This window comes from Ambystoma mexicanum, chromosome 10 (assembly GCF_040938575.1).
Source record: "Ambystoma mexicanum isolate Mex_15411 chromosome 10, UKY_AmexF1_1, whole genome shotgun sequence".
Taxonomy (NCBI): domain Eukaryota; kingdom Metazoa; phylum Chordata; class Amphibia; order Caudata; family Ambystomatidae; genus Ambystoma; species Ambystoma mexicanum.
Genome location: NC_090932.1, coordinates 586,213,499 through 586,240,440, shown reverse-complemented (window position 1 = coordinate 586,240,440; position 26,942 = coordinate 586,213,499).

Sequence of the window (26,942 nt, the reverse complement as noted above, 5' to 3'; positions counted from 1 at the left end):
AATGCTTCTAATACCAAACCTGAGATCCTTCCTATAACATGAGATGTGATATCCAACTCCTTCCATTCCAATCCTGAGACCCTTCCTATAGCATGAGATTTGATATCTCAATGCTTATACCAAACCTGAGACCCTTCCTATAGCATGAGATGTGATATCCAAGTCTTTCCCATTCCAATCCTTAGACCCTTCCTACAGCATGCAAAATGATATCTCAATGATTCTAATAACAATCCTGAGACCCGTCCTATAACATGAGATGGGATATCCAATTCCTTCCCATTCCAATCCTGAGACACTTCCGATAGCAGAGATGTGATATCTCAATGCTTATACCAAACCTGAGACCCTTCCTATAACATGAGATCGGATATCCAACTCCTTCCCGTTCCAAACCTGAGACCCTTCCTTTAGCATGAGATGTAATATCCAGCTCCTTCCCATTCCAATCCTGAGACACTTCCGATAGCATGAGATGTGATATCTCAATGCTTCTAATATCAAAACTGAAACCCTCCCTATAGCATGATATGTGATATCTAAGTCCTTCCCATTCCAATCCTGAGACCCTTCCTATAGCATGAGATGTGATATCTCAATGCTTCTACCAAACCTGAGACCCTTCCTTTAGCATGAGATGTGATATCCAACTCCTTCCCATTCCAACCTGAGACCCTTCCTATAGCATGAGAAGGGATATCCAACTCCTTCCCAATCCAATCCTGAGACCCTTCCGATAGCAGAGATGTGATATCTCAATGCTTATACCAAACCTGAGACCCTTCCTATGGCATGAGATGTGATATCCAACTCCTTGCCATTCAAATCCTGAGACCCTCCCTATAACAAGAGATGTCATATCCAACTCCTTCCCATTCCAAACCTGAGACCCTTCCTTTAGCATGAGATGTGATATCCAAATCCTTCACATTCCAATCCGGAGACCCTTCCTATAACATGAGATGTGATATCCAACTCCTTCCCAATCCAATCCTGAGACCCTTGCAGAGATGTGATATCTCAATGCTTATACCAAACCTGAGACCCTTCCTATGGCATGAGATATGATATCCAACTCCTTGCCATTCAAATCCTGAGACCCTCCCTATAACAAGAGATGTCATATCCAACTCCTTCCCATTCCAAACCTGAGACCCTTCCTTTAGCATGAGATGTGATATCCAAATCCTTCACATTCCAATCCGGAGACCAATCCTATAGCATGAGATGTGATATCTCAATGCTTCTAATACCAAACCTGAGACCCTTCCGATAGCATGAGATGTGATATCTCAATGCTTCAAAAACCAAACATGAGAACCATCCTATAACATGAGATGTGAAATCCAAATCCTTCCCTTCCCAAACCTGAGACTCTTCCTATAGCATGAGATGTGATATCTCAATGCTTCTACCAAACCTGAAACCCTTCCTATAGCATGAGATGTGATATCCAACTCCTTCCCATTCCAATCCTGAGACACTTCCTATAGCATGAGATGTGATATCACAATGCTTCTAATACCAAACCTGAGACCCATCCTATAACATGAGATGTGATATCCAAATCCTTCCCCTTCCAAACCTGGGACCCTTCCTTTAGCATGAGATGTGATATCCAGCTCCTCCCATTCCAATCCTGAGACCCTTCCGATAGCATGAGATGTGATATCTCAATGCTTCTAATATCAAAACTGAGACCCTCCCTATAGCATGAGATGTGATATCTAAGTCCTTCCCATTCCAATCCTGAGACCCTTCCGATAGCAGAGATGTGATATCTCAATGCTTATACCAAACCTGAGACCCTTCCTATGGCATGAGATGTGATATCCAACTCCTTGCCATTCAAATCCTGAGACCCTCCCTATAACAAGAGATGTCATATCCAACTCCTTCCCATTCCAAACCTGAGACCCTTCCTTTAGCATGAGATGTGATATCCAAATCCTTCACATTCCAATCCGGAGACCAATCCTATACCATGAGATGTGATGTCTCAATGCTTCTAATACCAAACCTGAGATCCTTCCTATAACATGAGATGTGATATCCAACTCCTTCCATTCCAATCCTGAGACCCTTCCTATAGCATGAGATTTGATATCTCAATGCTTATACCAAACCTGAGACCCTTCCTATAGCATGAGATGTGATATCCAAGTCTTTCCCATTCCAATCCTTAGACCCTTCATACAGCATGCAATATGATATCTCAATGATTCTAATAACAATCCTGAGACCCGTCCTATAACATGAGATGGGATATCCAATTCCTTCCCATTCCAATCCTGAGACACTTCTGATAGCAGAGATGTGATATCTCAATGCTTATACCAAACCTGAGACCCTTCCTATAACATGAGATCGGATATCCAACTCCTTCCCGTTCCAAACCTGAGACCCTTCCTTTAGCATGAGATGTAATATCCAGCTCCTTCCCATTCCAATCCTGAGACACTTCCGATAGCATGAGATGTGATATCTCAATGCTTCTACCAAACCTGAGACCCTTCCTTTAGCATGAGATGTGATATCCAACTCCTTCCCATTCCAACCTGAGACCCTTCCTATAGCATGAGAAGGGATATCCAACTCCTTCCCAATCCAATCCTGAGACCCTTCCGATAGCAGAGATGTGATATCTCAATGCTTATACCAAACCTGAGACCCTTCCTATGGCATGAGATGTGATATCCAACTCCTTGCCATTCAAATCCTGAGACCCTCCCTATAACAAGAGATGTCATATCCAACTCCTTCCCATTCCAAACCTGAGACCCTTCCTTTAGCATGAGATGTGATATCCAAATCCTTCACATTCCAATCCGGAGACCCTTCCTATAACATGAGATGTGATATCCAACTCCTTCCCAATCCAATCCTGAGACCCTTCCGATAGCAGAGATGTGATATCTCAATGCTTATACCAAACCTGAGACCCTTCCTATAGCATGAGATGTGATATCCAACTCCTTCCGATTCCAATCCTGAGACCCTTCCTATAGCATGAGATGTGATATCGCAATGCTTCTACCAAAACTGAGACCCTTCCTTTAGCATGAGATGTGATATCCAAGTCCTTCCCATTCCAATCCTGAGACCCTTCCTATAGCATGAGATGTGATATCTCAATGCTTCTAATACCAAACCTGAGATCCTTCCGATAGCATGAGATGTGATATCTCAATGCTTCTAATACCAAACCTGAGATCCTTCCTATAACATGAGATGTGATATCCAAATCCTTCCCCATCCAAACCTGAGACCCTCCCTTTAGCATGAGATGTGATATCCAACTCCTTCCCATTCCAATCCTGATACCCTTCTGATAGCATGAGATGTGATATCTCAATGCCTCTAATACCAAACCTGAGATCCTACCTCTAACATGAAATGTGATATCCAACTCCTTCCCTTTCCAAACCTGAGAGCCTTCCTACAGCATGAGATGTGATATCCAAGTCCTTCCCATTCCAATCTTGAGACCCTTCCTATAACATGAGATGTGATATCCAACTCTTTCCCATTCCAACCTGAGACCTTTCCTATAGCATGAGATGGGATATCCAACAACTCCTTCCAAATCCAATCCTGATACCCTTCCGATAGCATGAGATGTGATATCCCAATGCTTCTACAAAACCTGAGACCCATACCATGGCATGATGTGATATCAAACACCCGTCCTATACCATGAGACTTGATATCTCAATGCTTCTAATACCAAACCTGAGACCGGTCAAATAACATGAGATGTGATATCCAAATCCTTCCCCTTCCAAACCTGAGACCCTTCCTTTAGCATGAGATGTGATATCCAACTCCTTGCCATTCAAATCCTGAGACCCTCCCTATAACAAGAGATGTCATATCCAACTCCTTCCCATTCCAAACCTGAGACCCTTCCTTTAGCATGAGATGTGATATCCAAATCCTTCACATTCCAATCCGGAGACCCTTCCTATAACATGAGATGTGATATCCAACTCCTTCCCAATCCAATCCTGAGACCCTTCCGATAGCAGAGATGTGATATCTCAATGCTTATACCAAACCTGAGACCCTTCCTATAGCATGAGATGTGATATCCAACTCCTTCCGATTCCAATCCTGAGACCCTTCCTATAGCATGAGATGTGATATCGCAATGCTTCTACCAAAACTGAGACCCTTCCTTTAGCATGAGATGTGATATCCAAGTCCTTCCCATTCCAATCCTGAGACCCTTCCTATAGCATGAGATGTGATATCTCAATGCTTCTAATACCAAACCTGAGATCCTTCCGATAGCATGAGATGTGATATCTCAATGCTTCTAATACCAAACCTGAGATCCTTCCTATAACATGAGATGTGATATCCAAATCCTTCCCCATCCAAACCTGAGACCCTCCCTTTAGCATGAGATGTGATATCCAACTCCTTCCCATTCCAATCCTGATACCCTTCTGATAGCATGAGATGTGATATCTCAATGCCTCTAATACCAAACCTGAGATCCTACCTCTAACATGAAATGTGATATCCAACTCCTTCCCTTTCCAAACCTGAGAGCCTTCCTACAGCATGAGATGTGATATCCAAGTCCTTCCCATTCCAATCTTGAGACCCTTCCTATAACATGAGATGTGATATCCAACTCTTTCCCATTCCAACCTGAGACCTTTCCTATAGCATGAGATGGGATATCCAACAACTCCTTCCAAATCCAATCCTGATACCCTTCCGATAGCATGAGATGTGATATCCCAATGCTTCTACAAAACCTGAGACCCATACCATGGCATGATGTGATATCAAACACCCGTCCTATACCATGAGACTTGATATCTCAATGCTTCTAATACCAAACCTGAGACCGGTCAAATAACATGAGATGTGATATCCAAATCCTTCCCCTTCCAAACCTGAGACCCTTCCTTTAGCATGAGATGTGATATCCAAATCCTTCCCATTCCAATCCTTAAACCCTTCCTATAGCATGAGATGTGATATCTCAATGTTTCTAATAAAAAACCTGAGACCCTTCCTATAGCAAGAGATGTGATATCCAAATCCTTCCCATTCCAACCTGAGACCCTTCCTATAGCATGAGAAGGGATATCCAACTCCTTCCCATTCCAATCCTTAAACCCTTCCTATAGCATGAGATGTGATATCTCAATGTTTCTAATAAAAAACCTGAGACCCTTCCTATAGCAAGAGATGTGATATCCAAATCCTTCCCATTCCAAACCTGAGACCCTTCCTATTGGATGAGATGTGATATCCAACTACTTCCCATTCCAAACCTGAGACCCTTCCTATACCATAAGATGTGATATCTCAATGCTTCTAATACCAAACCTGGGACCCGTCCTATAACATGAGATATGATATCCAAATCCTTCCCATTCCAATCCTGAAACCCTTCCGATAGCATGAGATGTGATATCTCAATGTTTCTAATAAAAAACCTGAGACCCTTCATATAGCAAGAGATGTGATATCCAAATACTTCCCATTTCAATCTTGAGACCCTTCCTATAACATGAGATATGATATCCAACTCCTTCCCATTCCAACATGAGACCCTTCCTATAGCATGAGAAGGGATGTCCAACTCCTTCCCAATCCAATCCTGAGACCCTTCCGATAGGAGAGATGTGATATCTCAATGCTTATACCAAACCTGAGACCCTTCCTTTAGCATGAGATTTGATATCCAAATCCTTCACATTCCAATCCTGAGACCCTTCCTATAGCATGAGATGTGATATCTCAATGCTTCTAATACCAAACCTGAGATGCTTCCTATAACATGAGATGTGATATCCAACTCCTTCCCATTCCAAACCTGAGACCCTTCCGATAGCATGAGATGTGATATCTCAATGCTTCTAAAAGCAAACATGAGAACCATCCTATAACATGAGATGTGAAATCCCAATCCTTCCCTTCCCAAACCTGAGACACTTCCTATAGCTTGAGATGTGATATCAAACTCCTTCCCATTCCAATCCTGAAATAGCTTGAGATGTGATATCCAACTCCTTCCCATTCCAATCCTGAGACCCTTATTATACCATGAGATGTGATATCTCAAGGCTTCTAATACCAAACCTGAGACCCTTCCTATGGCATGAGATGTGATATCCAACTCCTTGCCATTCAAATCCTGAGACCCTCCCTATAACAAGAGATGTCATATCCAACTCCTTCCCATTCCAAACCTGAGACCCTTCCTTTAGCATGAGATGTGATATCCAAATCCTTCACATTCCAATCCAGAGACCAATCCTATAGCATGAGATGTGATATCTCAATGCTTCTAATACCAAACCTGAGACCCTTCCGATAGCATGAGATGTGATATCTCAATGCTTCAAAAACCAAACATGAGAACCATCCTATAACATGAGATGTGAAATCCAAATCCTTCCCTTCCCAAACCTGAGACTCTTCCTATAGCATGAGATGTGATATCTCAATGCTTCTAATATCAAACTTGAGACCCTCCCTATAGCATGAGATGTGATATCCAAGTCCTTCCCATTCCAATCCTGAGACACTTCCTATAGCATGAGATGTGATATCTCAATGCTTCTAATACCAAACCTGAGACTCTTCCTATAACATGAGATGGGATATCCAACTCCTTCCCATTCCAATCCTGAGACTCTTCTGATAGCAGAGATGTGATATCTCAATGCTTATACCAAACCTGAGACCCTTCCTACGGCATGAGATGTCATATACAACTCCTTCCCATTCCAATCCTGAGACCCTTCCTATAGCATGAGATGTGATATCTCAATGCTTATACCAAACCTGAGACCCTTCCTATAGCATGAGATGTGATATCCATCTCCTTCCCATTCCAATCCTGAGACCCTTCCTATAGCATGAGATTTGATGTCTCAATGCTTCTAATACCAAACCTGAGATCCTTCCTATAACATGAGATGTGATATCCAACTCCTTCCATTCCAATCCTGAGACCCTTCCTATAGCATGAGATTTGATATCTCAATGCTTATACCAAACCTGAGACCCTTCCTATAGCATGAGATGTGATATCCAAGTCTTTCCCATTCCAATCCTTAGACCCTTCCTACAGCATGCAAAATGATATCTCAATGATTCTAATAACAATCCTGAGACCCGTCCTATAACATGAGATGGGATATCCAATTCCTTCCCATTCCAATCCTGAGACACTTCCGATAGCAGAGATGTGATATCTCAATGCTTATACCAAACCTGAGACCCTTCCTATAACATGAGATCGGATATCCAACTCCTTCCCGTTCCAAACCTGAGACCCTTCCTTTAGCATGAGATGTAATATCCAGCTCCTTCCCTTTCCAATCCTGAGACACTTCCGATAGCATGAGATGTGATATCTCAATGCTTCTAATATCAAAACTGAAACCCTCCCTATAGCATGATATGTGATATCTAAGTCCTTCCCATTCCAATCCTGAGACCCTTCCTATAGCATGAGATGTGATATCTCAATGCTTCTACCAAACCTGAGACCCTTCCTTTAGCATGAGATGTGATATCCAACTCCTTCCCATTCCAACCTGAGACCCTTCCTATAGCATGAGAAGGGATATCCAACTCCTTCCCAATCCAATCCTGAGACCCTTCCGATAGCAGAGATGTGATATCTCAATGCTTATACCAAACCTGAGACCCTTCCTATGGCATGAGATGTGATATCCAACTCCTTGCCATTCAAATCCTGAGACCCTCCCTATAACAAGAGATGTCATATCCAACTCCTTCCCATTCCAAACCTGAGACCCTTCCTTTAGCATGAGATGTGATATCCAAATCCTTCACATTCCAATCCGGAGACCCTTCCTATAACATGAGATGTGATATCCAACTCCTTCCCAATCCAATCCTGAGACCCTTGCAGAGATGTGATATCTCAATGCTTATACCAAACCTGAGACCCTTCCTATGGCATGAGATATGATATCCAACTCCTTGCCATTCAAATCCTGAGACCCTCCCTATAACAAGAGATGTCATATCCAACTCCTTCCCATTCCAAACCTGAGACCCTTCCTTTAGCATGAGATGTGATATCCAAATCCTTCACATTCCAATCCGGAGACCAATCCTATAGCATGAGATGTGATATCTCAATGCTTCTAATACCAAACCTGAGACCCTTCCGATAGCATGAGATGTGATATCTCAATGCTTCAAAAACCAAACATGAGAACCATCCTATAACATGAGATGTGAAATCCCAATCCTTCCCTTCCCAAACCTGAGACACTTCCTATAGCTTGAGATGTGATATCAAACTCCTTCCCATTCCAATCCTGAAATAGCTTGAGATGTGATATCCAACTCCTTCCCATTCCAATCCTGAGACCCTTATTATACCATGAGATGTGATATCTCAAGGCTTCTAATACCAAACCTGAGACCCTTCCTATGGCATGAGATGTGATATCCAACTCCTTGCCATTCAAATCCTGAGACCCTCCCTATAACAAGAGATGTCATATCCAACTCCTTCCCATTCCAAACCTGAGACCCTTCCTTTAGCATGAGATGTGATATCCAAATCCTTCACATTCCAATCCAGAGACCAATCCTATAGCATGAGATGTGATATCTCAATGCTTCTAATACCAAACCTGAGACCCTTCCGATAGCATGAGATGTGATATCTCAATGCTTCAAAAACCAAACATGAGAACCATCCTATAACATGAGATGTGAAATCCAAATCCTTCCCTTCCCAAACCTGAGACTCTTCCTATAGCATGAGATGTGATATCTCAATGCTTCTAATATCAAACTTGAGACCCTCCCTATAGCATGAGATGTGATATCCAAGTCCTTCCCATTCCAATCCTGAGACACTTCCTATAGCATGAGATGTGATATCTCAATGCTTCTAATACCAAACCTGAGACTCTTCCTATAACATGAGATGGGATATCCAACTCCTTCCCATTCCAATCCTGAGACTCTTCTGATAGCAGAGATGTGATATCTCAATGCTTATACCAAACCTGAGACCCTTCCTACGGCATGAGATGTCATATACAACTCCTTCCCATTCCAATCCTGAGACCCTTCCTATAGCATGAGATGTGATATCTCAATGCTTATACCAAACCTGAGACCCTTCCTATAGCATGAGATGTGATATCCATCTCCTTCCCATTCCAATCCTGAGACCCTTCCTATAGCATGAGATTTGATGTCTCAATGCTTCTAATACCAAACCTGAGATCCTTCCTATAACATGAGATGTGATATCCAACTCCTTCCATTCCAATCCTGAGACCCTTCCTATAGCATGAGATTTGATATCTCAATGCTTATACCAAACCTGAGACCCTTCCTATAGCATGAGATGTGATATCCAAGTCTTTCCCATTCCAATCCTTAGACCCTTCCTACAGCATGCAAAATGATATCTCAATGATTCTAATAACAATCCTGAGACCCGTCCTATAACATGAGATGGGATATCCAATTCCTTCCCATTCCAATCCTGAGACACTTCCGATAGCAGAGATGTGATATCTCAATGCTTATACCAAACCTGAGACCCTTCCTATAACATGAGATCGGATATCCAACTCCTTCCCGTTCCAAACCTGAGACCCTTCCTTTAGCATGAGATGTAATATCCAGCTCCTTCCCTTTCCAATCCTGAGACACTTCCGATAGCATGAGATGTGATATCTCAATGCTTCTAATATCAAAACTGAAACCCTCCCTATAGCATGATATGTGATATCTAAGTCCTTCCCATTCCAATCCTGAGACCCTTCCTATAGCATGAGATGTGATATCTCAATGCTTCTACCAAACCTGAGACCCTTCCTTTAGCATGAGATGTGATATCCAACTCCTTCCCATTCCAACCTGAGACCCTTCCTATAGCATGAGAAGGGATATCCAACTCCTTCCCAATCCAATCCTGAGACCCTTCCGATAGCAGAGATGTGATATCTCAATGCTTATACCAAACCTGAGACCCTTCCTATGGCATGAGATGTGATATCCAACTCCTTGCCATTCAAATCCTGAGACCCTCCCTATAACAAGAGATGTCATATCCAACTCCTTCCCATTCCAAACCTGAGACCCTTCCTTTAGCATGAGATGTGATATCCAAATCCTTCACATTCCAATCCGGAGACCCTTCCTATAACATGAGATGTGATATCCAACTCCTTCCCAATCCAATCCTGAGACCCTTGCAGAGATGTGATATCTCAATGCTTATACCAAACCTGAGACCCTTCCTATGGCATGAGATATGATATCCAACTCCTTGCCATTCAAATCCTGAGACCCTCCCTATAACAAGAGATGTCATATCCAACTCCTTCCCATTCCAAACCTGAGAGCCTTCCTTTAGCATGAGATGTGATATCCAAATCCTTCACATTCCAATCCGGAGACCAATCCTATAGCATGAGATGTGATATCTCAATGCTTCTAATACCAAACCTGAGACCCTTCCGATAGCATGAGATGTGATATCTCAATGCTTCAAAAACCAAACATGAGAACCATCCTATAACATGAGATGTGAAATCCAAATCCTTCCCTTCCCAAACCTGAGACTCTTCCTATAGCATGAGATGTGATATCTCAATGCTTCTACCAAACCTGAAACCCTTCCTATAGCATGAGATGTGATATCCAACTCCTTCCCATTCCAATCCTGAGACACTTCCTATAGCATGAGATGTGATATCACAATGCTTCTAATACCAAACCTGAGACCCATCCTATAACATGAGATGTGATATCCAAATCCTTCCCCTTCCAAACCTGGGACCCTTCCTTTAGCATGAGATGTGATATCCAGCTCCTCCCATTCCAATCCTGAGACCCTTCCGATAGCATGAGATGTGATATCTCAATGCTTCTAATATCAAAACTGAGACCCTCCCTATAGCATGAGATGTGATATCTAAGTCCTTCCCATTCCAATCCTGAGACCCTTCCGATAGCAGAGATGTGATATCTCAATGCTTATACCAAACCTGAGACCCTTCCTATGGCATGAGATGTGATATCCAACTCCTTGCCATTCAAATCCTGAGACCCTCCCTATAACAAGAGATGTCATATCCAACTCCTTCCCATTCCAAACCTGAGACCCTTCCTTTAGCATGAGATGTGATATCCAAATCCTTCACATTCCAATCCGGAGACCAATCCTATACCATGAGATGTGATATCTCAATGCTTCTAATACCAAACCTGAGACCCTTCCGATAGCATGAGATGTGATATCTCAATGCTTCAAAAACCAAACATGAGAACCATCCTATAACATGAGATGTGAAATCCAAATCCTTCCCTTCCCAAACCTGAGACTCTTCCTATAGCATGAGATGTGATATCTCAATGCTTCTAATATCAAACTTGAGACCCTCCCTATAGCATGAGATGTGATATCCAAGTCCTTCCCATTCCAATCCTGAGACACTTCCTATAGCATGAGATGTGATATCTCAATGCTTCTAATACCAAACCTGAGACTCTTCCTATAACATGAGATGGGATATCCAACTCCTTCCCATTCCAATCCTGAGACTCTTCTGATAGCAGAGATGTGATATCTCAATGCTTATACCAAACCTGAGACCCTTCCTACGGCATGAGATGTCATATACAACTCCTTCCCATTCCAATCCTGAGACCCTTCCTATAGCATGAGATGTGATATCTCAATGCTTATACCAAACCTGAGACCCTTCATATAGCATGAGATGTGATATCCAACTCCTTCCCATTCCAATCCTGAGACCCTTCCTATAGCATGAGATGTGATGTCTCAATGCTTCTAATACCAAACCTAAGATCCTTCCTATAACATGAGATGTGATATCCAACTCCTTCCATTCCAATCCTGAGACCCTTCCTATAGCATGAGATTTGATATCTCAATGCTTATACCAAACCTGAGACCCTTCCTATAGCATGAGATGTGATATCCAAGTCTTTCCCATTCCAATCCTTAGACCCTTCATACAGCATGCAATATGATATCTCAATGATTCTAATAACAATCCTGAGACCCGTCCTATAACATGAGATGGGATATCCAATTCCTTCCCATTCCAATCCTGAGACACTTCTGATAGCAGAGATGTGATATCTCAATGCTTATACCAAACCTGAGACCCTTCCTATAACATGAGATCGGATATCCAACTCCTTCCCGTTCCAAACCTGAGACCCTTCCTTTAGCATGAGATGTAATATCCAGCTCCTTCCCATTCCAATCCTGAGACACTTCCGATAGCATGAGATGTGATATCTCAATGCTTCTACCAAACCTGAGACCCTTCCTTTAGCATGAGATGTGATATCCAACTCCTTCCCATTCCAACCTGAGACCCTTCCTATAGCATGAGAAGGGATATCCAACTCCTTCCCAATCCAATCCTGAGACCCTTCCGATAGCAGAGATGTGATATCTCAATGCTTATACCAAACCTGAGACCCTTCCTATGGCATGAGATGTGATATCCAACTCCTTGCCATTCAAATCCTGAGACCCTCCCTATAACAAGAGATGTCATATCCAACTCCTTCCCATTCCAAACCTGAGACCCTTCCTTTAGCATGAGATGTGATATCCAAATCCTTCACATTCCAATCCGGAGACCCTTCCTATAACATGAGATGTGATATCCAACTCCTTCCCAATCCAATCCTGAGACCCTTCCGATAGCAGAGATGTGATATCTCAATGCTTATACCAAACCTGAGACCCTTCCTATAGCATGAGATGTGATATCCAACTCCTTCCGATTCCAATCCTGAGACCCTTCCTATAGCATGAGATGTGATATCGCAATGCTTCTACCAAAACTGAGACCCTTCCTTTAGCATGAGATGTGATATCCAAGTCCTTCCCATTCCAATCCTGAGACCCTTCCTATAGCATGCGATGTGATATCTCAATGCTTCTAATACCAAACCTGAGATCCTTCCGATAGCATGAGATGTGATATCTCAATGCTTCTAATACCAAACCTGAGATCCTTCCTATAACATGAGATGTGATATCCAAATCCTTCCCCATCCAAACCTGAGACCCTCCCTTTAGCATGAGATGTGATATCCAACTCCTTCCCATTCCAATCCTGATACCCTTCTGATAGCATGAGATGTGATATCTCAATGCCTCTAATACCAAACCTGAGATCCTACCTCTAACATGAAATGTGATATCCAACTCCTTCCCTTTCCAAACCTGAGAGCCTTCCTACAGCATGAGATGTGATATCCAAGTCCTTCCCATTCCAATCTTGAGACCCTTCCTATAACATGAGATGTGATATCCAACTCTTTCCCATTCCAACCTGAGACCTTTCCTATAGCATGAGATGGGATATCCAACAACTCCTTCCAAATCCAATCCTGATACCCTTCCGATAGCATGAGATGTGATATCCCAATGCTTCTACAAAACCTGAGACCCATACCATGGCATGATGTGATATCAAACACCCGTCCTATACCATGAGACTTGATATCTCAATGCTTCTAATACCAAACCTGAGACCGGTCAAATAACATGAGATGTGATATCCAAATCCTTCCCCTTCCAAACCTGAGACCCTTCCTTTAGCATGAGATGTGATATCCAAATCCTTCCCATTCCAATCCTTAAACCCTTCCTATAGCATGAGATGTGATATCTCAATGTTTCTAATAAAAAACCTGAGACCCTTCCTATAGCAAGAGATGTGATATCCAAATCCTTCCCATTCCAACCTGAGACCCTTCCTATAGCATGAGAAGGGATATCCAACTCCTTCCCATTCCAATCCTTAAACCCTTCCTATAGCATGAGATGTGATATCTCAATGTTTCTAATAAAAAACCTGAGACCCTTCCTATAGCAAGAGATGTGATATCCAAATCCTTCCCATTCCAAACCTGAGACCCTTCCTATTGGATGAGATGTGATATCCAACTACTTCCCATTCCAAACCTGAGACCCTTCCTATACCATAAGATGTGATATCTCAATGCTTCTAATACCAAACCTGGGACCCGTCCTATAACATGAGATATGATATCCAAATCCTTCCCATTCCAATCCTGAAACCCTTCCGATAGCATGAGATGTGATATCTCAATGTTTCTAATAAAAAACCTGAGACCCTTCATATAGCAAGAGATGTGATATCCAAATACTTCCCATTTCAATCTTGAGACCCTTCCTATAACATGAGATATGATATCCAACTCCTTCCCATTCCAACATGAGACCCTTCCTATAGCATGAGAAGGGATGTCCAACTCCTTCCCAATCCAATCCTGAGACCCTTCCGATAGGAGAGATGTGATATCTCAATGCTTATACCAAACCTGAGACCCTTCCTTTAGCATGAGATTTGATATCCAAATCCTTCACATTCCAATCCTGAGACCCTTCCTATAGCATGAGATGTGATATCTCAATGCTTCTAATACCAAACCTGAGATGCTTCCTATAACATGAGATGTGATATCCAACTCCTTCCCATTCCAAACCTGAGACCCTTCCGATAGCATGAGATGTGATATCTCAATGCTTCTAAAACCAAACATGAGAACCATCCTATAACATGAGATGTGAAATCCCAATCCTTCCCTTCCCAAACCTGAGACACTTCCTATAGCTTGAGATGTGATATCAAACTCCTTCCCATTCCAATCCTGAAATAGCTTGAGATGTGATATCCAACTCCTTCCCATTCCAATCCTGAGACCCTTATTATACCATGAGATGTGATATCTCAAGGCTTCTAATACCAAACCTGAGACCCTTCCTATGGCATGAGATGTGATATCCAACTCCTTGCCATTCAAATCCTGAGAACCTCCCTATAACAAGAGATGTCATATCCAACTCCTTCCCATTCCAAACCTGAGACCCTTCCTTTAGCATGAGATGTGATATCCAAATCCTTCACATTCCAATCCAGAGACCAATCCTATAGCATGAGATGTGATATCTCAATGCTTCTAATACCAAACCTGAGACCCTTCCGATAGCATGAGATGTGATATCTCAATGCTTCAAAAACCAAACATGAGAACCATCCTATAACATGAGATGTGAAATCCAAATCCTTCCCTTCCCAAACCTGAGACTCTTCCTATAGCATGAGATGTGATATCTCAATGCTTCTAATATCAAACTTGAGACCCTCCCTATAGCATGAGATGTGATATCCAAGTCCTTCCCATTCCAATCCTGAGACACTTCCTATAGCATGAGATGTGATATCTCAATGCTTCTAATACCAAACCTGAGACTCTTCCTATAACATGAGATGGGATATCCAACTCCTTCCCATTCCAATCCTGAGACTCTTCTGATAGCAGAGATGTGATATCTCAATGCTTATACCAAACCTGAGACCCTTCCTACGGCATGAGATGTCATATACAACTCCTTCCCATTCCAATCCTGAGACCCTTCCTATAGCATGAGATGTGATATCTCAATGCTTATACCAAACCTGAGACCCTTCCTATAGCATGAGATGTGATATCCATCTCCTTCCCATTCCAATCCTGAGACCCTTCCTATAGCATGAGATTTGATGTCTCAATGCTTCTAATACCAAACCTGAGATCCTTCCTATAACATGAGATGTGATATCCAACTCCTTCCATTCCAATCCTGAGACCCTTCCTATAGCATGAGATTTGATATCTCAATGCTTATACCAAACCTGAGACCCTTCCTATAGCATGAGATGTGATATCCAAGTCTTTCCCATTCCAATCCTTAGACCCTTCCTACAGCATGCAAAATGATATCTCAATGATTCTAATAACAATCCTGAGACCCGTCCTATAACATGAGATGGGATATCCAATTCCTTCCCATTCCAATCCTGAGACACTTCCGATAGCAGAGATGTGATATCTCAATGCTTATACCAAACCTGAGACCCTTCCTATAACATGAGATCAGATATCCAACTCCTTCCCGTTCCAAACCTGAGACCCTTCCTTTAGCATGAGATGTAATATCCAGCTCCTTCCCTTTCCAATCCTGAGACACTTCCGATAGCATGAGATGTGATATCTCAATGCTTCTAATATCAAAACTGAAACCCTCCCTATAGCATGATATGTGATATCTAAGTCCTTCCCATTCCAATCCTGAGACCCTTCCTATAGCATGAGATGTGATATCTCAATGCTTCTACCAAACCTGAGACCCCTCCTTTAGCATGAGATGTGATATCCAACTCCTTCCCATTCCAACCTGAGACCCTTCCTATAGCATGAGAAGGGATATCCAACTCCTTCCCAATCCAATCCTGAGACCCTTCCGATAGCAGAGATGTGATATCTCAATGCTTATACCAAACCTGAGACCCTTCCTATGGCATGAGATGTGATATCCAACTCCTTGCCATTCAAATCCTGAGACCCTCCCTATAACAAGAGATGTCATATCCAACTCCTTCCCATTCCAAACCTGAGACCCTTCCTTTAGCATGAGATGTGATATCCAAATCCTTCACATTCCAATCCGGAGACCCTTCCTATAACATGAGATGTGATATCCAACTCCTTCCCAATCCAATCCTGAGACCCTTGCAGAGATGTGATATCTCAATGCTTATACCAAACCTGAGACCCTTCCTATGGCATGAGATATGATATCCAACTCCTTGCCATTCAAATCCTGAGACCCTCCCTATAACAAGAGATGTCATATCCAACTCCTTCCCATTCCAAACCTGAGACCCTTCCTTTAGCATGAGATGTGATATCCAAATCCTTCACATTCCAATCCGGAGACCAATCCTATAGCATGAGATGTGATATCTCAATGCTTCTAATACCAAACCTGAGACCCTTCCGATAGCATGAGATGTGATATCTCAATGCTTCAAAAACCAAACATGAGAACCATCCTATAACATGAGATGTGAAATCCAAATCCTTCCCTTCCCAAACCTGAGACTCTTCCTATAGCATGAGATGTGATATCTCAATGCTTCTACCAAACCTGAAACCCTTCCTATAGCATGAGATGTGATATCCAACTCCTTCCCATTCCAATCCTGAGACACTTCCTATAGCATGAGATGTGATATCACAATGCTTCTAATACCAAACCTGAGACCCATCCTATAACATGAGATGTGATATCCAAATCCTTCCCCTTCCAAACCTGGGACCCTTCCTTTAGCATGAGATGTGATATCCAGCTCCTCCCATTCCAATCCTGAGACCCTTCTGATAGCATGAGATGTGATATCTCAATGCTTCTAATATCAAAACTGAGACCCTCCCTATAGCATGAGATGTGATATCTAAGTCCTTCCCATTCCAATCCTGAGACCCTTCCGATAGCAGAGATGTGATATCTCAATGCTTATACCAAACCTGAGACCCTTCCTATGGCATGAGATGTGATATCCAACTCCTTGCCATTCAAATCCTGAGACCCTCCCTATAACAAGAGATGTCATATCCAACTCCTTCCCATTCCAAACCTGAGACCCTTCCTTTAGCATGAGATGTGATATCCAAATCCTTCACATTCCAATCCGGAGACCAATCCTATACCATGAGATGTGATATCTCAATGCTTCTAATACCAAACCTGAGACCCTTCCGATAGCATGAGATGTGATATCTCAATGCTTCAAAAACCAAACATGAGAACCATCCTATAACATGAGATGTGAAATCCAAATCCTTCCCTTCCCAAACCTGAGACTCTTCCTATAGCATGAGATGTGATATCTCAATGCTTCTAATATCAAACTTGAGACCCTCCCTATAGCATGAGATGTGATATCCAAGTCCTTCCCATTCCAATCCTGAGACACTTCCTATAGCATGAGATGTGATATCTCAATGCTTCTAATACCAAACCTGAGACTCTTCCTATAACATGAGATGGGATATCCAACTCCTTCCCATTCCAATCCTGAGACTCTTCTGATAGCAGAGATGTGATATCTCAATGCTTATACCAAACCTGAGACCCTTCCTACGGCATGAGATGTCATATACAACTCCTTCCCATTCCAATCCTGAGACCCTTCCTATAGCATGAGATGTGATATCTCAATGCTTATACCAAACCTGAGACCCTTCATATAGCATGAGATGTGATATCCAACTCCTTCCCATTCCAATCCTGAGACCCTTCCTATAGCATGAGATGTGATGTCTCAATGCTTCTAATACCAAACCTGAGATCCTTCCTATAACATGAGATGTGATATCCAACTCCTTCCATTCCAATCCTGAGACCCTTCCTATAGCATGAGATTTGATATCTCAATGCTTATACCAAACCTGAGACCCTTCCTATAGCATGAGATGTGATATCCAAGTCTTTCCCATTCCAATCCTTAGACCCTTCATACAGCATGCAATATGATATCTCAATGATTCTAATAACAATCCTGAGACCCGTCCTATAACATGAGATGGGATATCCAATTCCTTCCCATTCCAATCCTGAGACACTTCTGATAGCAGAGATGTGATATCTCAATGCTTATACCAAACCTGAGACCCTTCCTATAACATGAGATCGGATATCCAACTCCTTCCCGTTCCAAACCTGAGACCCTTCCTTTAGCATGAGATGTAATATCCAGCTCCTTCCCATTCCAATCCTGAGACACTTCCGATAGCATGAGATGTGATATCTCAATGCTTCTACCAAACCTGAGACCCTTCCTTTAGCATGAGATGTGATATCCAACTCCTTCCCATTCCAACCTGAGACCCTTCCTATAGCATGAGAAGGGATATCCAACTCCTTCCCAATCCAATCCTGAGACCCTTCCGATAGCAGAGATGTGATATCTCAATGCTTATACCAAACCTGAGACCCTTCCTATGGCATGAGATGTGATATCCAACTCCTTGCCATTCAAATCCTGAGACCCTCCCTATAACAAGAGATGTCATATCCAACTCCTTCCCATTCCAAACCTGAGACCCTTCCTTTAGCATGAGATGTGATATCCAAATCCTTCACATTCCAATCCGGAGACCCTTCCTATAACATGAGATGTGATATCCAACTCCTTCCCAATCCAATCCTGAGACCCTTGCAGAGATGTGATATCTCAATGCTTATACCAAACCTGAGACCCTTCCTATGGCATGAGATGTGATATCCAACTCCTTGCCATTCAAATCCTGAGACCCTCCCTATAACAAGAGATGTCATATCCAACTCCTTCCCATTCCAAACCTGAGACCCTTCCTTTAGCATGAGATGTGATATCCAAATCCTTCACATTCCAATCCGGAGACCAATCCTATAGCATGAGATGTGATATCTCAATGCTTCTAATACCAAACCTGAGACCCTTCCGATAGCATGAGATGTGATATCTCAATGCTTCAAAAACCAAACATGAGAACCATCCTATAACATGAGATGTGAAATCCAAATCCTTCCCTTCCCAAACCTGAGACTCTTCCTATAGCATGAGCTGTGATATCTCAATGCTTCTAATATCAAATTGAGACCCTCCCTATAGCATGAGATGTGATATCCAAGTCCTTCCCATTCCAATCCTGAGACACTTCCTATAGCATGAGATGTGATATCTCAATGCTTCTAATACCAAACCTGAGACTCTTCCTATAACATGAGATGGGATATCCAACTCCTTCCCATTCCAATCCTGAGACTCTTCTGATAGCAGAGATGTGATATCTCAATGCTTATACCAAACCTGAGACCCTTCCTACGGCATGAGATGTCATATACAACTCCTTCCCATTCCAATCCTGAGACCCTTCCTATAGCATGAGATGTGATATCTCAATGCTTATACCAAACCTGAGACCCTTCCTATAGCATGAGATGTGATATCCATCTCCTTCCCATTCCAATCCTGAGACCCTTCCTATAGCATGAGATTTGATGTCTCAATGCTTCTAATACCAAACCTGAGATCCTTCCTATAACATGAGATGTGATATCCAACTCCTTCCATTCCAATCCTGAGACCCTTCCTATAGCATGAGATTTGATATCTCAATGCTTATACCAAACCTGAGACCCTTCCTATAGCATGAGATGTGATATCCAAGTCTTTCCCATTCCAATCCTTAGACCCTTCCTACAGCATGCAAAATGATATCTCAATGATTCTAATAACAATCCTGAGACCCGTCCTATAACATGAGATGGGATATCCAATTCCTTCCCATTCCAATCCTGAGACACTTCCGATAGCAGAGATGTGATATCTCAATGCTTATACCAAACCTGAGACCCTTCCTATAACATGAGATCGGATATCCAACTCCTTCCCGTTCCAAACCTGAGACCCTTCCTTTAGCATGAGATGTAATATCCAGCTCCTTCCCATTCCAATCCTGAGACACTTCCGATAGCATGAGATGTGATATCTCAATGCTTCTAATATCAAAACTGAAACCCTCCCTATAGCATGATATGTGATATCTAAGTCCTTCCCATTCCAATCCTGAGACCCTTCCTATAGCATGAGATGTGATATCTCAATGCTTCTACCAAACCTGAGACCCTTCCTTTAGCATGAGATGTGATATCCAACTCCTTCCCATTCCAACCTGAGACCCTTCCTATAGCATGAGAAGGGATATCCAACTCCTTCCCAATCCAATCCTGAGACCCTTCCGATAGCAGAGATGTGATATCTCAATGCTTATACCAAACCTGAGACCCTTCCTATGGCATGAGATGTGATATCCAACTCCTTGCCATTCAAATCCTGAGACCCTCCCTATAACAAGAGATGTCATATCCAACTCCTTCCCATTCCAAACCTGAGACCCTTCCTTTAGCATGAGATGTGATATCCAAATCCTTCACATTCCAATCCGGAGACCCTTCCTATAACATGAGATGTGATATCCAACTCCTTCCCAATCCAATCCTGAGACCCTTGCAGAGATGTGATATCTCAATGCTTATACCAAACCTGAGACCCTTCCTATGGCATGAGATATGATATCCAACTCCTTGCCATTCAAATCCTGAGACCCTCCCTATAACAAGAGATGTCATATCCAACTCCTTCCCATTCCAAACCTGAGACCCTTCCTTTAGCATGAGATGTGATATCCAAATCCTTCACATTCCAATCCGGAGACCAATCCTATAGCATGAGATGTGATATCTCAATGCTTCTAATACCAAACCTGAGACCCTTCCGATAGCATGAGATGTGATATCTCAATGCTTCAAAAACCAAACATGAGAACCATCCTATAACATGAGATGTGAAATCCAAATCCTTCCCTTCCCAAACCTGAGACTCTTCCTATAGCATGAGATGTGATATCTCAATGCTTCTACCAAACCTGAAACCCTTCCTATAGCATGAGATGTGATATCCAACTCCTTCCCATTCCAATCCTGAGACACTTCCTATAGCATGAGATGTGATATCACAATGCTTCTAATACCAAACCTGAGACCCATCCTATAACATGAGATGTGATATCCAAATCCTTCCCCTTCCAAACCTGGGACCCTTCCTTTAGCATGAGATGTGATATCCAGCTCCTCCCATTCCAATCCTGAGACCCTTCCGATAGCATGAGATGTGATATCTCAATGCTTCTAATATCAAAACTGAGACCCTCCCTATAGCATGAGATGTGATATCTAAGTCCTTCCCATTCCAATCCTGAGACCCTTCCGATAGCAGAGATGTGATATCTCAATGCTTATACCAAACCTGAGACCCTTCCTATGGCATGAGATGTGATATCCAACTCCTTGCCATTCAAATCCTGAGACCCTCCCTATAACAAGAGATGTCATATCCAACTCCTTCCCATTCCAAACCTGAGACCCTTCCTTTAGCATGAGATGTGATATCCAAATCCTTCACATTCCAATCCGGAGACCAATCCTATACCATGAGATGTGATATCTCAATGCTTCTAATACCAAACCTGAGACCCTTCCGATAGCATGAGATGTGATATCTCAATGCTTCAAAAACCAAACATGAGAACCATCCTATAACATGAGATGTGAAATCCAAATCCTTCCCTTCCCAAACCTGAGACTCTTCCTATAGCATGAGATGTGATATCTCAATGCTTCTAATATCAAACTTGAGACCCTCCCTATAGCATGAGATGTGATATCCAAGTCCTTCCCATTCCAATCCTGAGACACTTCCTATAGCATGAGATGTGATATCTCAATGCTTCTAATACCAAACCTGAGACTCTTCCTATAACATGAGATGGGATATCCAACTCCTTCCCATTCCAATCCTGAGACTCTTCTGATAGCAGAGATGTGATATCTCAATGCTTATACCAAACCTGAGACCCTTCCTACGGCATGAGATGTCATATACAACTCTTTCCCATTCCAATCCTGAGACCCTTCCTATAGCATGAGATGTGATATCTCAATGCTTATACCAAACCTGAGACCCTTCATATAGCATGAGATGTGATATCCAACTCCTTCCCATTCCAATCCTGAGACCCTTCCTATAGCATGAGATGTGATGTCTCAATGCTTCTAATACCAAACCTGAGATCCTTCCTATAACATGAGATGTGATATCCAACTCCTTCCATTCCAATCCTGAGACCCTTCCTATAGCATGAGATTTGATATCTCAATGCTTATACCAAACCTGAGACCCTTCCTATAGCATGAGATGTGATATCCAAGTCTTTCCCATTCCAATCCTTAGACCCTTCATACAGCATGCAATATGATATCTCAATGATTCTAATAACAATCCTGAGACCCGTCCTATAACATGAGATGGGATATCCAATTCCTTCCCATTCCAATCCTGAGACACTTCTGATAGCAGAGATGTGATATCTCAATGCTTATACCAAACCTGAGACCCTTCCTATAACATGAGATCGGATATCCAACTCCTTCCCGTTCCAAACCTGAGACCCTTCCTTTAGCATGAGATGTAATATCCAGCTCCTTCCCATTCCAATCCTGAGACACTTCCGATAGCATGAGATGTGATATCTCAATGCTTCTACCAAACCTGAGACCCTTCCTTTAGCATGAGATGTGATATCCAACTCCTTCCCATTCCAACCTGAGACCCTTCCTATAGCATGAGAAGGGATATCCAACTCCTTCCCAATCCAATCCTGAGACCCTTCCGATAGCAGAGATGTGATATCTCAATGCTTATACCAAACCTGAGACCCTTCCTATGGCATGAGATGTGATATCCAACTCCTTGCCATTCAAATCCTGAGACCCTCCCTATAACAAGAGATGTCATATCCAACTCCTTCCCATTCCAAACCTGAGACCCTTCCTTTAGCATGAGATGTGATATCCAAATCCTTCACATTCCAATCCGGAGACCCTTCCTATAACATGAGATGTGATATCCAACTCCTTCCCAATCCAATCCTGAGACCCTTGCAGAGATGTGATATCTCAATGCTTATACCAAACCTGAGACCCTTCCTATGGCATGAGATGTGATATCCAACTCCTTGCCATTCAAATCCTGAGACCCTCCCTATAACAAGAGATGTCATATCCAACTCCTTCCCATTCCAAACCTGAGACCCTTCCTTTAGCATGAGATGTGATATCCAAATCCTTCACATTCCAATCCGGAGACCAATCCTATAGCATGAGATGTGATATCTCAATGCTTCTAATACCAAACCTGAGACCCTTCCGATAGCATGAGATGTGATATCTCAATGCTTCAAAAACCAAACATGAGAACCATCCTATAACATGAGATGTGAAATCCAAATCCTTCCCTTCCCAAACCTGAGACTCTTCCTATAGCATGAGCTGTGATATCTCAATGCTTCTAATATCAAACTTGAGACCCTCCCTATAGCATGAGATGTGATATCCAAGTCCTTCCCATTCCAATCCTGAGACACTTCCTATAGCATGAGATGTGATATCTCAATGCTTCTAATACCAAACCTGAGACTCTTCCTATAACATGAGATGGGATATCCAACTCCTTCCCATTCCAATCCTGAGACTCTTCTGATAGCAGAGATGTGATATCTCAATGCTTATACCAAACCTGAGACCCTTCCTACGGCATGAGATGTCATATACAACTCCTTCCCATTCCAATCCTGAGACCCTTCCTATAGCATGAGATGTGATATCTCAATGCTTATACCAAACCTGAGACCCTTCCTATAGCATGAGATGTGATATCCAACTCCTTCCCATTCCAATCCTGAGACCCTTCCTATAGCATGAGATGTGATGTCTCAATGCTTCTAATACCAAACCTGAGATCCTTCCTATAACATGAGATGTGATATCCAACTCCTTCCATTCCAATCCTGAGACCCTTCCTATAGCATGAGATTTGATATCTCAATGCTTATACCAAACCTGAGACCCTTCCTATAGCATGAGATGTGATATCCAAGTCTTTCCCATTCCAATCCTTAGACCCTTCATACAGCATGCAATATGATATCTCAATGATTCTAATAACAATCCTGAGACCCGTCCTATAACATGAGATGGGATATCCAATTCCTTCCCATTCCAATCCTGAGACACTTCCGATAGCAGAGATGTGATATCTCAATGCTTATACCAAACCTGAGACCCTTCCTATAACATGAGATCGGATATCCAACTCCTTCCCGTTCCAAACTTGAGACCCTTCCTTTAGCATGAGATGTAATATCCAGCTCCTTCCCATTCCAATCCTGAGACACTTCCGATAGCATGAGATGTGATATCTCAATGCTTCTACCAAACCTGAGACCCTTCCTTTAGCATGAGATGTGATATCCAACTCCTTCCCATTCCAACCTGAGACCCTTCCTATAGCATGAGAAGGGATATCCAACTCCTTCCCAATCCAATCCTGAGACCCTTCCGATAGCAGAGATGTGATATCTCAATGCTTATACCAAACCTGAGACCCTTCCTATGGCATGAGATGTGATATCCAACTCCTTGCCATTCAAATCCTGAGACCCTCCCTATAACAAGAGATGTCATATCCAACTCCTTCCCATTCCAAACCTGAGACCCTTCCTTTAGCATGAGATGTGATATCCAAATCCTTCACATTCCAATCCGGAGACCCTTCCTATAACATGAGATGTGATATCCAACTCCTTCCCAATCCAATCCTGAGACCCTTCCGATAGCAGAGATGTGATATCTCAATGCTTATACCAAACCTGAGACCCTTCCTATGGCATGAGATGTGATATCCAACTCCTTGCCATTCAAATCCTGAGACCCTCCCTATAACAAGAGATGTCATATCCAACTCCTTCCCATTCCAAACCTGAGACCCTTCCTTTAGCATGAGATGTGATATCCAAATCCTTCACATTCCAATCCAGAGACCAATCTTATAGCATAAGATGTGATATCTCAATGCTTCTAATACCAAACCTGAGACCCTTCCGATAGCATGAGATGTGATATCTCAATGCTTCAAAAACCAAACATGAGAACCGTCCTATAACATGAGATGTGAAATCCAAATCCTTCCCTTCCCAAACCTGAGACTCTTCCTATAGCATGAGATGTGATATCTCAATGCTTCTAATATCAAACTTGAGAACCTCCCTATAGCATGAGATGTGATATCCAAGTCCTTCCCATTCCAATCCTGAGACACTTCCTATAGCATGAGATGTGATATCTCAATGCTTCTAATACCAAACCTGACACTCTTCCTATAACATGAGATGGGATATCCAACTCCTTCCCATTCCAATCCTGAGACTCTTCTGATAGCAGAGATGTGATATCTCAATGCTTATAACAAACCTGAGACCCTTCCTACGGCATGAGATGTCATATACAACTCCTTCCCATTCCAATCCTGAGACCCTTCCTATAGCATGAGATGTGATATCTCAATGCTTATACCAAACCTGAGACCCTTCCTATAGCATGAGATGTGATATCCAACTCCTTCCCATTCCAATCCTGAGACCCTTCCTATAGCATGAGATGTGATGTCTCAATGCTTCTAATACCAAACCTGAGATCCTTCCTATAACATGAGATGTGATATCCAACTCCTTCCATTCCAATCCTGAGACCCTTCCTATAGCATGAGATGTGATATCTCAATGCTTATACCAAACCTGAGACCCTTTCTATAACATGAGATCGGATATCCAACTCCTTCCCGTTCCAAACCTGAGACCCTTCCTTTAGCATGAGATGTAATATCCAGCTCCTTCCCATTCCAATCCTGAGACACTTCCGATAGCATGAGATGTGATATCTCAATGCTTCTAATATCAAAACTGAAACCCTCCCTATAGCATGAGATGTGATATCCAACTCCTTCCCTTTCCAACCTGAGACCCTTCCTATAGCATGAGAAGGGATATCCAACTCCTTCCCAATCCAATCCTGAGACCCTTCCGATAGCAGAGATGTGATATCTCAATGCTTATACCAAACCTGAGACCCTTCCTATGGCATGAGATGTGATATCCAACACCTTGCCATTCAAATCCTGAGACCCTCCCTATAACAAGAGATGTCATATCCAACTCCTTCCCATTCCAAACCTGAGACCCTTCCTTTAGCATGAGATGTGATATCCAAATCCTTCACATTCCAATCCGGAGACCCTTCCTATAACATGAGATGTGATATCCAACTCCTTCCCAATCCAATCCTGAGACCCTTCCGATAGCAGAGATGTGATATCTCAATGCTTATACCAAACCTGAGACCCTTCCTATAGCATGAGATGTGATATCCAACTCCTTCCGATTCCAATCCTGAGACCCTTCCTATAGCATGAGATGTGAAATCGCAATGCTTCTACCAAAACTGAGACCCTTCCTTTAGCATGAGATGTGATATCCAAGTCCTTCCCATTCCAATCCTGAGACCCTTCCTATAGCATGAGATGTGATATCTCAATGCTTCTAATACCAAACCTGAGATCCTTCCG